The following is a 14,093-nucleotide window of genomic DNA, read 5'->3' on the forward strand; positions in this document are numbered from 1 at the left end:
ACTTTTCATTTTTGTATTGTTTGTTGTTGTTGTTGCTGGAGGCTTCTCTCTATTTTTATTCGATTTTTTTGTTTGTTGCAAATTGGAACGCTCATTCCCCACACACACCCATCCCCAGATTTAGGGGAATTGGCTGTCTGCAAATGTGCAGTCGTTAGTTGTCATCCCTAATAACAGAGCTGTCGAAACGGCCGAGGAACACTAATCAACATACGCATCCAGTATAATCTAATGATGTATACAGGCATTCAAACCTGATGAGTGTGTTCACAGCTGCTCGTGTAGTGTGGTAATATTGATTGATCCCTTTTTGATAAAGATAAGCAATAATGACTGTGTAAAATAAATGATTAAAATACTGAGCTATATTGTATGCCACATTTTGGGGTGAATTATATATTTATACGAACACAACAGATTCTGTTTAACTGGTAGTCATTTTTCTTCTCAAAAAGGTAGGGGTGAAAATTATTGACACCCATGAAGATGGTTATAAATAAAATAGTCAAGTTTTTAGTATTTGGTCCCATATTCCTAACATGCAATGACTGCATCATCTTTGTGACTCTACAAACTTATTGGATGCATTTGCAGGTAGTTTTGGTTATGTTTCAGATTACTTTGTGCCCGATTAGAAATGAATGGTAAATAATGTTTTGTCATTTTGGAGTCACTTATTGTAAATAAGAATAGAATGTTTCTGAACACTTCTACATGAATGTGGATGCTACCGTAATTATGGATTATGAATAATGATGAGTAAGAAAGTTACAGAGGATCAAAGATCATACCCTCAGGACATGCCAATAACAGGGGAGGTTAGCATCTATAAAAGCCAATCCAAAATGACACTACATTATTTACCATTTATTTTGGATTCAAATTAATCCGAAACAAAACCAAAACGAACTGCAAATGCATCCAACAAGCATGAACAAAACGGACCCACTAGGCCATAGACTTTATTTTTTATTTGTTTTACTTAACCTTTATTTTACTAGGCAAGTCAGTTAAGAACAAATTCTTATTTGCAATGACGGCCTACCCCGGCCAAACCCTAACCCGGACGACGTTGGGCCAATTGTGCGCCGCCCTATGGGACTCCCAATCACAGCCGGCTATGATACAGCCTGGAATCGAACCAGGGTCTGTAGTGACGCCTCTAGCACTGAGGTGCAGTGCCTAAGACCGCTGCGCCACTCGGGAGTCCTAAAAGAGAGAAGCGTTTTCCTGAAACCCATTTGCATGCGCAGGAGAAGAGCAAACAACAGACCTTCATTCCATTTCTACCAGATCTGACTTGTTTGTATTCAAAATCAATTTTTGACCAAGCCACAGATTAGGTAATAAAACTAACATATCCAATCAGATGGAACCAGCCGACATCCTAAAGAAAGGGGGTCACCTCTATGTGTGAAGACTTGAGGTGGTGGGCTGGGTACAATAGAGATAAGACCGCATTCCTGAGACGGCACAAAGGAAACCCTTGCATACCGTGTCATCAGAGTTCACGCTGAACCACTACACATAACCAAAGAGATCATACATGCGTGTCGATGGCATCAGAGTTCTCTTCAGGGAACAAGTTTCGAATACAGATGCCAATCAATGCTGCGGTAGTATTATTCTCTCACACATTCCAATAGTCAGTCCGCTAGATACTGTGCGAGAGAGAGACCAAGATTTTGGCCCCTCAACAGGGGGAAGGGCTGACTGGCCCTTGAGTATTTTACTTGTGTTCCTTGGCCGTTTGCCATGCAGACCCAGAGGTGACAGAGAGCACATAGATTAGGGCAGAATATTTAGCCATGTTACATACACACGACATACTGTGACCCCTGTGCATATACACAATCTGTTTTGTACGCATGCATGTATACACACACACACACACACACACACACACACACACACACACACACACACACACACACACACCCCAGGCTGTTACCGGGGGCTAGGATTAGTGCTGCAGCTAAAGAGGCTTACAGGACGGGGAAGGCAGGACACGGTATGATGTATGGAGTGGAATGGTGTACGGGTGTTGACCCCCTCCCCCCACGGTAGAAGGTCACCGTAACGTGAGTAGATCCCCTGTCCCAGGTCGCACCAGGGTCAATCGCAGGCTCCCATGGGTCGGCCGGTGGCCAGGAAGAGATCAAGGATCCCATATCAGATATAGGTCCACAGAGTCATGTCAGGCTCTCCTCTCTTCTGTCTCATCCTTCTCTGCGTCTCTCTTTCTCTATCTCTCTCTGATAATCTTTCTCTCTATATTTTCATCTTTCTTTTGCTCTTTATCTACCTGAACACTTCCCCATGTCTCTCTTCATTCTATCTCGCTCGTGCTCGCTGCCTCTATCTCATGCTCTCTCTCTTGCTCTCTTCCTATCTCTCTCTCTTTCTGTCATCCCCTCTTTATTTATAGACCCTTAACCCATGGGTTCCACCGGGCATTCTGCCTGGTGTGTGTGTGTGTGTGTGTGTGTGTGTGTGTGTGTGTGTGTGTTTTCAGGTGTGTTTATGGGCAGTGTAGTTTGTGTTCCCGACATCTGTATGTGCACTTTTAACCCTCACCAAACCTAGACCTTCTCCCCCGTTTTGAAATTCGGAGCGTTCAGAGCGCACATTGGACGCTCTGGCAGAGTAGGGTTGATCCGAGCGTTCTGACCATCACAACGGTAGTCAAGCACCCAAGCTAACTGGCTAATGTTGGCTAGCTACTTCCAGACACAAATGAGAGAACACCTCACTCTGACCATTTTACACGCTGTAACAGAGCTGGTTATCCAGAGCGTTGGTAACTGTTCTGCTGGCAACAATTGAATTCCGTTTTTTTTTTTTTTGCCGATGTTTAACGGGTGTTGAGCGTTTTGTAAATGTAGTTATTCTGCTCTCTGGCACACTCAGACGAGAGTGCTCTGAAATCGGAGTAGATAGCCAGAATTAACAATGTCCATTGAGAACGCACAACGACTGTACAACTTAGCTATGAATGATGTGAATAATCAAGTCAATAAATGTTGGGTAGTTAGATGGCATATAGTTAAAATACTGCCTGGCAAGTTAGATGTCTTAGTAGCCAACTAACTTTAGGTAACTAGCTAACTTTTAATTTTTTTATATTTATATCTATCTATATATACACTGCTCAAAAAAATAAAGGGAACACTTAAACAACACAATGTAACTCCAAGTCAATCACACTTCTGTGAAATCAAACGGTCCACTTAGGAAGCAACACTGATTGACAATAAATTTCACATGCTGTTGTGCAAATGGAATAGACAACAGGTGGAAATTATAGGCAATTAGCAAGACACCCCCAATAAAGGAGTGGTTCGGCAGGTGGTGACCACAGACCACTTCTCAGTTCTTACACTTCCTGGCTGATGTTTTGGTCACTTTTGAATGCTGGCGGTGCTTTCACTCTAGTGGTAGCATGAGACGGAGTCTACAACCCACACAAGTGGCTCAGGTAGTGCAGCTCATCCAGGATGGCACATCAATGCGAGCTGTGGCAAGAAGATTTGCTGTGTCTGTCAGCGTAGTGTCCAGAGCATGGAGGCGCTACCAGGAGACAGGCCAGTACATCAGGAGACGTGGAGGAGGCCGTAGGAGGGCAACAACCCAGCAGCAGGACCGCTACCTCCGCCTTTTTGCAAGGAGGAGCAGGAGGAGCACTGCCAGAGCCCTGCAAAATGACCTCCAGCAGGCCACAATTGTGCATGTGTCTGCTCAAATGGTCAGAAACAGACTCCATGAGGGTGGTATGAGGGCCCGACGTCCACAGGTGGGGGTTGTGCTTACAGCCCAACACCGTGCAGGACGTTTGGCATTTGCCAGAGAACACCAAGATAGGCAAATTCGCCACTGGCGCCCTGTGTTCTTCACAGATGAAAGCAGGTTCACACTGAGCACGTGACAGACGTGACAGAGTCTGGAGACACCGTGGAGAACGTTCTGCTGCCTGCAACATCCTCCAGCATGACCGGTTTGGCGGTGGGTCAGTCATGGTGTGGGGTGGCATTTCTTTGGGGGGCCGCACAGCCCTCCATGTGCTCGCCAGAGGTAGCCTGACTGCCATTAGGTACCGAGATGAGAACCTCAGACCCCTTGTGAGACCATATGCTGGTGCGGTTGGCCCTGGGTTCCTCCTAATGCAAGACAATGCTAGACCTCATGTGGCTGGAGTGTGTCAGCAGTTACTGCAAGAGGAAGGCATTGATGCTATGGACTGGCCCGCCTGTTCCCCAGACCTGAATCCAATTAAGCACATCTGGGACATCATGTCTCGCTCCATCCACCAACGCCACGTTGCATCACAGACTGTCCAGGAGTTGGCGGATGCTTTAGTCCAGGTCTGGGAGGAGATCCCTCAGGAGACCATCCGCCACCTCATCAGGAGCATGCCCAGGCATTGTAGGGAGGTCATACAGGCACATGGAGGCCACACACACTACTGAGCCTCATTTTGACTTGTTTTAAGGACATTACATCAAAGTTGGATCAACCTGTAGTGTGGTTTTCCACTTTCATTTTGAGTGTGACTCCAAATCCAGACCTCCATGGGTTGATAAATTGGATTTCCATTGATTATTTTTGTGTGATTTTGTTGTCAGCACATTCAACTATGTAAAGAAAAAAGTATTTAATAAGATTATTTCTTTCATTCAGATCTAGGATGTGTTGTTTAAGTGTTCCCTTTATTTTTTTGAGCAGTATATATATATCATATACCTATACGACCTGGCCAAGATGAAGCAAAGCAGTGCGACACAAACAACACAGAGTTACACATGGAATAAACAAACGTACAGTCAATAACACAATAGAAAAGTCTATATACAGTGTGTGCAAATGAGGTAAGATTAGGGAGGTAAGGCAATAAATAGGCCGTAGTGGCGAAGTAATTACAATTTAGCAATTAAACACTGGAGTGATAGATGTGCAGAAGATGAATGTGCAAGTAGAGATACTGGGGTGCAAAGGAGCAAAAAATAAATAAAGAATATGGGGATCAGGTAGTTGGATGTGCTATTTACAGGTGGGCTATGTACAGGTGCAGTGATCTGTGAGCTGCTCTGACAGCTGATGCTTAAAGTTAGTGAAGGAGATAATGTGCCTCCAGCTTCAGTGATTTTTGCAATTCGTTCTAGTCATTGGCAGCAGAGAACTGGAAGGAAAGGCGGCCAAAGGAGGAATTGGCTTTGGGGGTAACCAGTGAAATGTACTTGCTGGAGCGCGTGCTAGATTTCATTTTGGATTGGAGATGCTTATTGTGAGTCTGGAAGGAGAGTTTGCAGTCTAACCAGACACCTAGGTATTTGTAGTTGTCCACATATTCTAAGTCAGAACCGTCCAGAGTAGTGATGCTGGACGGGCGGGCAGGTGCGGGCAGCGATCGGTTGATGAGCATGCATTTAGTTTTACTTGCATTTAGAGCAGTTGGAGGCCACGGAAGGAAAGTTGTACGGCATTGAAGCTCGTCTGGAGGTTAGTTAGCACAGTGTCCAAAGAAGGGCCAGATGTATACAGAATGGTGTCGTCTGTGTAGAGGTGGATCAGAGAATCACCAGCAGCAAGAGCGTCATCATTGATGTATACAGAGAAAAGAGTCAGCCCAAAAATTGAACCCTGTGGCACCCCCATAGAGACTGCCAGAGGTCCGGACAACAGACCCTCCGATTTGACACACTAAACTCTCTGAGAAATAGATGGTGTACCAGGCGGGGCAGTCATTTGAGAAACCAAGGCTGTTGAGTCTTCCGATAAGAATGTGGTGATTGACAGAGTCGAAAGCCTTGGCCAGGTCGATGAATATGGCTGCACAGTATTGTCTTTTATCGATGGCGGTAGTGATATCGTTTAGGACCTTGAGCGTGGCTGAGGTGCACCCATGACCAGCTCAGTACATACCGGTACATACTGCTGAAATGCTATGCAGCTCGTAAGGATAGCGTCGCTAACAAATTGTCAGCCAACATAACGTGTAATGTAACTTATTTGAAAAGTCATTACTTTATTACCATTGCTCAACATTTTATTAACATTTGTCATAATTAGCTAACGCAATGAATTTGTATCCGCTCTCGCCGGACTTCGGCAGCATATTTCCCACCGTTTTCTTAAAATCTGGAAACATTGTGAAGCCACGCCCGTTTTCTGAAGAGTAGCGTTATGGGCCCTAAAAGCACGGAAATAGTGTCAACTGCTTGTATACTTCGTATTTTGGCGAATTTAGTACGACATCCGGGAACCTTTGGCATACTAACTATATCCATACTATGACCAATAAGCATACTATAAACCCAATTTACTTCACAAATAGTGCGGTTAGTGTGAGTATTCGAACACAGCTTTAGTCCCTTTATTAGCATTAGCACTTCTCTTCTGTAAAGCGCTAATTCCCCCTCTTTTATATTGCTGTAGTTCCAGTATTGTAAAGTCTAGCTCCTGTAGTTTAGCCACAGTGTATCGTTTAATTCCAGAGCTGTAAGGTCTAGCTCCTGTAGTTGTTTAGCTGTGGTTGTACTTCCAGTGCTCTAGGCCAGTCTTCAACCATGGTACCAGCCCTCTGCTGCCAGAACATTCTTCACACTTTGTAATTACTGAACTTCAGTCCACGGGGATTTCAGGCCACTAACAGCTGTAGCTGTTAAACAAGAGCGAGGAAACATACTATTTAGTGGGTGCATGTGCATTTGTGTGTGTGCGTAGTACACCTCTCAACAGAGGTCCATATGTGTCGTAGGGACTCCCATGTGCACAGAAGTGCTCTCCACTCAACCTATCCCTCCCTTCTATACCATTTCGCCCCTTCTCCTCTTTCTCCTTTCACGTCTGCAAATGCACCCTCAGTGGCTTGGCGGCTAGGAGCCATCAGAGGTCGCTAAGAGGGCTTTTCCACTGAAGGGCCGTGCCGCGATTATCACGGTTCCTATTTCATTTCCATTTGCCCATGGCCCACTTGATTCCTGGAACCAAACGGGATACTCAGCCTCGTTTGATATCTGGTACTGTCCTCGAACCAAGTAGGCTGTTGGGTGGGGTTTACAAATGCCTGTATTCAACGATTGATGTCACGCAATGATGTCACAGTGTGTGTCGCGTATGTTGTTAATACTCATGCACGAATCAATGGTTCCATATTTAAAAGAGAAGGGAAATCTGACTACGAACGGTACAGCTACACTAACGAATAACACTAAAGCAAAAACAGAATAATGGACTTTTGAGCATCTGGGCAGAGCCTTTCGACGCATACGGTGGTCTTTCAACAGGCTGAAACTATCCTCTCTTCACATGTCGATACGTTGGGAATTTCTCAGGCTCTTTTCGGCTGTCTCTTCTATTCTGTTCACTCTCCATTGCTGGCCACAAACAAAAATGTAAAGGATGGCACAAAATAGCCGGGATAACGCCTCCACTACATCTCCCTCCTCCATACTTAAAAATGGCAGTTCCCAAGGATCACAACAATGTCGCTGTCGAATTGCGTCAACGGTCGCTCTCCTAAAATCGTCACTATCAGTTTTTCCCGCGAATGAAACCTAGTCCTGTTTCCAGTTCCACTGCAAATGTAAAACAACCATAAACGAACAAAGCTAGTTCTAGCTGGTTCCGGCACGGCCCGTCGCGGTCTGGTTCCTCTAGTGCAGGTATTCCCAAACTGGAAATACCTCAATGCCATCGGGGGTACGCTGAATAAAAATGTGATTCTCTTTATTTATATATATATATATGACTGCTTTGTGACATTAAATGGACTTTGGTGGTCAAGATGTGTTGGTATCTGCACTGATGGCGCAAAAGCCATGACAGGGAGACATAGTGGAGTGTTAACGCGCGTGCAAGCAGTTGCTCCCGATGCCACTTGGGTACACTGCAGCATCCACCGAGAGGCTCTTGCTGCCAAGGGAATGCCTGACAGCTTGAAATACATTATTTACACAACAGTGAAAATAGTTAACTTTGTTAAAGCAAGGCCCCTGAGCTCTCGTGTATTTTCTGCATTATGCAATGATATGGGCAGCGATCATGTAATGCTTTTACAACATACAGAAGTGCGCTGGTTATCAAGGGGCAAAGTATTGACACATTTTTTTTTTTTTTTAGAGAGACCAGCTTAAAGTTTTTACTGACCATAATTTTCACTTGTCTGACTGCTTGCATGATGATGAGTTTCTCACACGACTGGTCTATCTGGGTGATGTTTTTTCTCTGCTGAATGATCTTAATCTAGGATTACAGGGACACTCTCCAACTATATTCAATGCGTGGGACAAAATTGAGGGTATGATTAAGAAGTTGGAGCTCTTTTCTGTCTGCATTAACAAGGACGACAACACAGGTCTTTCCATCATTGTATGTTTTTTTGTGCGCAAATGAACTCAAGCTTACGGACGATGTCAAATGTGATATAGCGAAGCACCTGAGTGAGCTGGGTGTGCAATTACGCAGGTACTTTCCCAAAACAGGTGACACAAACAACTGGATTCATTATCCCTTTCATGCCCTGCCTCCAGTCCACTTACTGATATCTGAACAAGAGAGCCTCATCGAAATTGCAACAAGCGGTTCTGTGAAAATTAAATTTAATCAGAAGTCACTGCCAGATTTCTGGATAGGGCTGTGCTCTTTCCTTGGCAAGTCGTGCTGTTAAAACACTGATGCCCTTTGCAACCACGTACCCATGTGAGACTGTATTCTCGGGCTTCACAAGCATGAAAACGAACTAAATACAGGCACAGACTGTGTGGAAAATGATTTAAGACGGAAACTCTCTCCAATACAACCCAACATTGCAGAGTTATGTGCATCCATTCAAGTCTGTGGTGAGTTATTCACAATTTATGAACAAATAAGGTTTTATATGTAAGATGGCTAAATAAAGAGCAAAAACACCCATTCTTATGTTTAAATGTATCGTATAGTGTGTGTGTGGCAGGCTTACAATGATGGCAAAAAAAGTCATTTGAGGGTGCGCTGACCCTGGTGCTAGAGGGGGTATGCAGCTGGAGGTTTAATGTTTGAAGGGGTACGGGACTATAAAAAGTTTGAACCACTCTTCTAGTGGAATTGTGCCGTCGAGGTGTCCTTCCTCTCTGACCTCAAACCCAGGATCTCTCTAGTAAGAGTGTCAATAAGGCATCAGCAAACCACCCAGCTGAATGCGAGATGGCCACTTACAGGTTAGAACCCTCATTCTGGCCCATAGCAGAATAAGAGAGAAAGAGTTCCCCCCTGAGACTGCATCCCAAATTTCACCCTTTTGAGGTGCCTTTTCGGACGTACACTTAGGTGCCATAATAAAATCATAGCCCTGGACTGCATGAAGAGTGGTAGGAGAGTTTTACGATCACGGTGTTTGCAGCGTGGCGAAGTCACCTAGCTCACCTCTTTCTACCATGATTATTTAATGTCGGCTGTGGTATGTGTTGGACGGGCTGTGATATTGTGATGAATATTTGAGGGATTGAGAGGGTATCACTCTCGCACTCTCTTTGTAGGGAGTGTTGACCTGCGCTAGTCTTTCTAGATCAGTTCCTAGATAGAGTTGAAGTCAGAAGTTTACATACACCTTAGCCAAATACATTTTAAACTCAGTTTTTCACAATTCCTGACATTTAATCCTCATAAAAATTCCCTGTTTTAGGTCAGTTAGGATCACCACTTTACTTTAAGAATGTGAAATGTCAGAATAACAGTATAGTTATTTCTTTCATCACATTCCCAGTGGGTCAGATGTTTACATACTAATTGAGTGTATTTGGTAGCCGTTAAATTGTTTAACTTGGATCAAATGTTTCGGGTAGCCTTCCACAAGCTTCCCACAATAAGTTGGGTGAATTTTGGTCCATTCCTCCTGACAGAGCTGGTGTAACTGAGTCAGGTTTGTAGGCCTCCTTGCTCGCACACGCTTTTTCAGTTCTGCCCACGAATGTTCTATGGGATTGAGGTCAGGGCTTTGTGATGGCCACTCCAATATCTTGACTTTGTTGTCCTTAAGCCATTTTGCCACAACTTTGGAAGTATGCTTGGGGTCATTGTCCATTTGCAACCAAGCTTTAACTTCCTGACTGATGTCTTGAGATGTTGCTTCAATATATCCACATAATTTTCCTACCTCATGATGCCATCTATTGTGTGAAGTGCACCAGTCCCTCCTGCAGCAAAGCACCCCCACAACATGATGCTGCCACCCCCGTGCTTCATGGTTGGGATGGTGTTCTTCGGCTTGCAAGCCTCCCGCTTTTTCCTCCAAACATAACAATGGTCATTATGGCCAAACAGTTCTATGGGGAGGATATTTCTCCAAAAAGTACGATCTTTGTCCCCATGTGCAGTTGCAAAGCGTAGTCTGGCTTTTTTATGGCGGTTTTGGAGCAGTGGCTTCTTCCTTGCTGAGCGGCCTTTCAGGTTATGTCGATATAGGACTTGATTTACTGTGGATATAGATACTTTAGTACCTGTTTCCTCCAGCATCTTCACAAGCTCCTTTGCTGTTGTTCTGGGATTGATTTGCACTTTTCGAACCAAAGTACGTTCATCTCTAGGAGACAGAACGTGTCTCCTTCCTGAGCGGTATGACGGCTACGTGGTACCATGGTGTTAATACTTGCGTACTATTGTTTGTACAGATGAACGTGGTACCTTCAGGCGTTTGGAAATTGCTCCCAAGGATGAACCAGACTTGTGGAGTTCTACAATTTTCTTTGAGGTTTTGGCTGATTTTCTTTTGATTTTCCCATGATGTCAAGCAAAGAGGCACTGAGTTTGAAGGTAGGCCTTGAAATACATCCACAGGTACATCTCCAATTGACTCAAATTACGTCAATTAGCCTATCAGAAGCTTCTAAAGCCATGACATCATTTTCGGGAATTTTCCAAGCTGTTTAAAGGCACAGTCAACTTAGTGTATGTAAACTTCTGACCCACTGGAATTGTGATATAAGTGAATTGTATTATAAGTGAAATAATCTGTCTGTAAACAATTGTTGGAAAAATTACTTGTCATGCACAAAGTAGATGTCCTAACCAACTTGCCAAAACTATAGTTTGTGGAGGGGTTGAAAAACGAGTTTTAATGACTCCAACCTAAGTGTATGTAGTAAACTTCCGACTTCAACTCGAGGAGTAAGGTCTCGCTCTGTTGTATCTGTGCCTTGTGTTTGATGCTGATTGGCCTGTGTTTGATGCTGATTGGCCTGTGTTTTATGCTGATTGGCCTGTGTAGGGCAGCATGATCCCATAAAGCATCAAACACACACCACTAGCACAACAATAGAGACCTTTTTATTTTAGTTAGTGCTTACTACTAGTTTTCCATGGATTCCAAGTTGACCTGATACTAATGCCAGATGTTTTGAAGAATTTGCTGTTCGAATCAGTGGGAGTTGAGTCTATAAATGTGATAGCACGGAGGCTTACCCAGTAAAAGGGCTAAACTTGACTGGAGAGATTTTCATGGTTGTGCCACTGCCATGCCAAGCAGTGCTGTTGCCAAACTGGGCACAGGAATCTCCTCTGGCATGTGGAGAGGGCATCCCCCACCACATTGGCAGTGCCCCTGTCGTAACATGACTACCTTCTGCTGGGAGGGTAGGCTTACATACAGTATGTTCACTATGTGACCGCACCCAGTGGAACGGGGCTAGATTCACGCCCCATCATGTCCACACTGACTCCATCACCGGCTGCATTCAGTTGCATTTCCCTACCTTTACAAAGCCCACAAGTCGAGGAAACCAGGGCCATTTGGCACAAAATGGACGACATCAGATGTGCTATGTTTGCTAACGTATGGTACGTTTCAAGTCATCCATGTTGGCTCTGCTGATCCTGGTTGGGGGTTAGGGAGGGGCTTAACGGGTCACCTGACCTTCATACAGGGCTCAGAGCAGAGGAGTGTTTGACCTGGCCTGTGCACGCTGCCGAAGCCATACCAACTCTGCTCTGCCACCACACACACACACCCACACCAGCTCTGGTCTGCCGACATTAGGGGCTGTCGCCACTTAATCTCACCCACATTTGTGTGTGGGCGTGCGCGATGGAGTGGATTAGTGATATTGCTGGGCAAAGCGCAGCACCAGAGGGGCACACAAATCACCGCCACAAGCAATACTCTTAGTTGCTGCAGGGCATCAGTTCATCATCCTGTGCATCTGGCTGCACATCTGTTCATGTTTGCTCTACGTTTCTCTTTCTTTACAGCCTGTTTATTCGTCACTTTCTGTCTGTTTGTATTTTCCCTCTGTTTACGTTTTGATATGTTTGTTTGCTTGCCTGTCTGTCTGTACCCTCTACTCATCTTCTCTCTGTCTAATCTGTCCGTCCTTTTTAACTGTGTTTTTGTCCATCTGTATGTTTTTGTTCTTTACCTGTCTTTTCAAATATTCATCTGTCTTTCTGTAAAATCTGTTTTCCTATTTATTTCACATATACTCTGTGTACAAAACAATAGGACCACCTGCTCTTTCCATGACAGACTGACCAGTTGAATCCGGGTGAAAACTATGATCCCTTATTGATGTCACCTGTTAAATCCACTTCAATCAGTGTAGATGAAGGGCAGGAGGCAGGTTAAATTAGGGTTTTTAAGCCTTGAGACATGGATTGTGTATGTGTGCCATTCAGAGGGTGAATTGGCAAGACCAAATATTTAAGTGCCTTTGAACTGGTTATGGTAGTAGGTGCCAGGCGCACTGATTTGTGTCCAAAAGTGTTTTTTTTTTTCACGCTCAACATATTCCCGTGTGTATCAAGAATGGTCCACCACCCAAAGGACATCGAGCCAACTTGACACAACTGTGGGAAGCATTGGAGTCAACATGGGCCAGCATCCCTGTGGAACACTTTCAACACCCTGTAGAGTACATGGTGTTCTGAGGCTGTTCTGAGGGCAAAACGGGGTGCAGCTCAATATTAGGAAGGTGTTCCTAATGTTTTGTATACTCCGTGTGTTTCTGTCCAGCACCCTCTACCTTTCTGTATGCCATCACTCACTCGTCCCGTCACGATGACTGGTTCATAGGTCAGCAACAAAGGCTCTCCGCTTCTGTTGGTCTCTGTATGAATGACTCCGGCACACAAACGCTATTGAAGCTGCACTGTTCATTGTCAACGTTCTGATCGGTGAACAAGATCAAGACATTCACAAGATGACGGTGAAACTTGCGTTGTATTTAACGGACATGCAATGTATTTGCGAAACGTCTCTCGCACGCACGCATACCGCACTTCAACACGATAGGTTGAAAGCTTCCCACACTACTTGCCTGTCGGTCTCTCGCCGCCATCGTCTCTGTGGGCGAGGAGGGCAGCAGCTGGGGCTTCATCTTCCCTTTAGAGAGTAATTAAGAGGAATGGGAGTTAATGTGAAGCTCCCCCAATGCCACCAGGCCCTGCCTACCCATAAGCCCCTTAAGGGATTAACCAAGGGGAGCTCATTGGCGCTTAGACTGGTGAGTTAAATGCCCACCCGGTGTGGCACAACTAACCTAGCCCCTGGCCAAGCTAGGCCCACACAGCCACATAGACAGACAGACACACACACACACACACAGACACACGCGCAAACACACTTAATGGTCCCGTGTAGCTCAGTTGGTAGAGCACGGCGCTTGCAATGCCAGAGTCGTGGGTTCAATTTCCCACAGGGGACCAATACAACAAAAAGAAGGTACAAAAAGTCGCTCTGAATAGAAACATCTGTTAAATGACTAAAATGCCAACTGTTAATGCCCCGCGAACGTTCTCGTTCCCCCACACACACACACACTTTTCCACTTCAAATTGCGCTATTGGCACCTAAAGTGTGCACGTGCTGCCAAAGCTCGCACATTTCCCTCAGCTTAGTGGGTCGTAAAAGTCATGTCCTGAAATATGTTAACAGCCTCGTTTAAAATGCCCACATAGCAGAGTGTGATCGGGCATGATTCAGAGTAGAGCGTAGCACGTGTGGCGGTGGTGCCACGGTTAGTCACTGTGGAGAAACACGTGGTTGGACGATACGCTCCGTGACACAGACACACAGAAAGGGAAGTTGAACACTGTGTGGACACTCATTTTAAGGAAGTCGATGTGTC

At 45.0% G+C, this 14,093-nt stretch overlaps 1 protein-coding gene across 2 annotated transcripts in view; it reads left to right on the forward strand.

Annotated features, from left to right (window-relative positions):
• Positions 1-14,093, forward strand: part of LOC115196684 (retinoic acid receptor alpha) — a 173,903-nt gene that overhangs the window by 152,718 nt on the left and 7,092 nt on the right. The gene's annotated exons all lie outside the window — the stretch shown is intronic.

This window comes from Salmo trutta, chromosome 1 (genome assembly GCF_901001165.1).
Source record: "Salmo trutta chromosome 1, fSalTru1.1, whole genome shotgun sequence".
NCBI lineage: Eukaryota > Metazoa > Chordata > Actinopteri > Salmoniformes > Salmonidae > Salmo > Salmo trutta.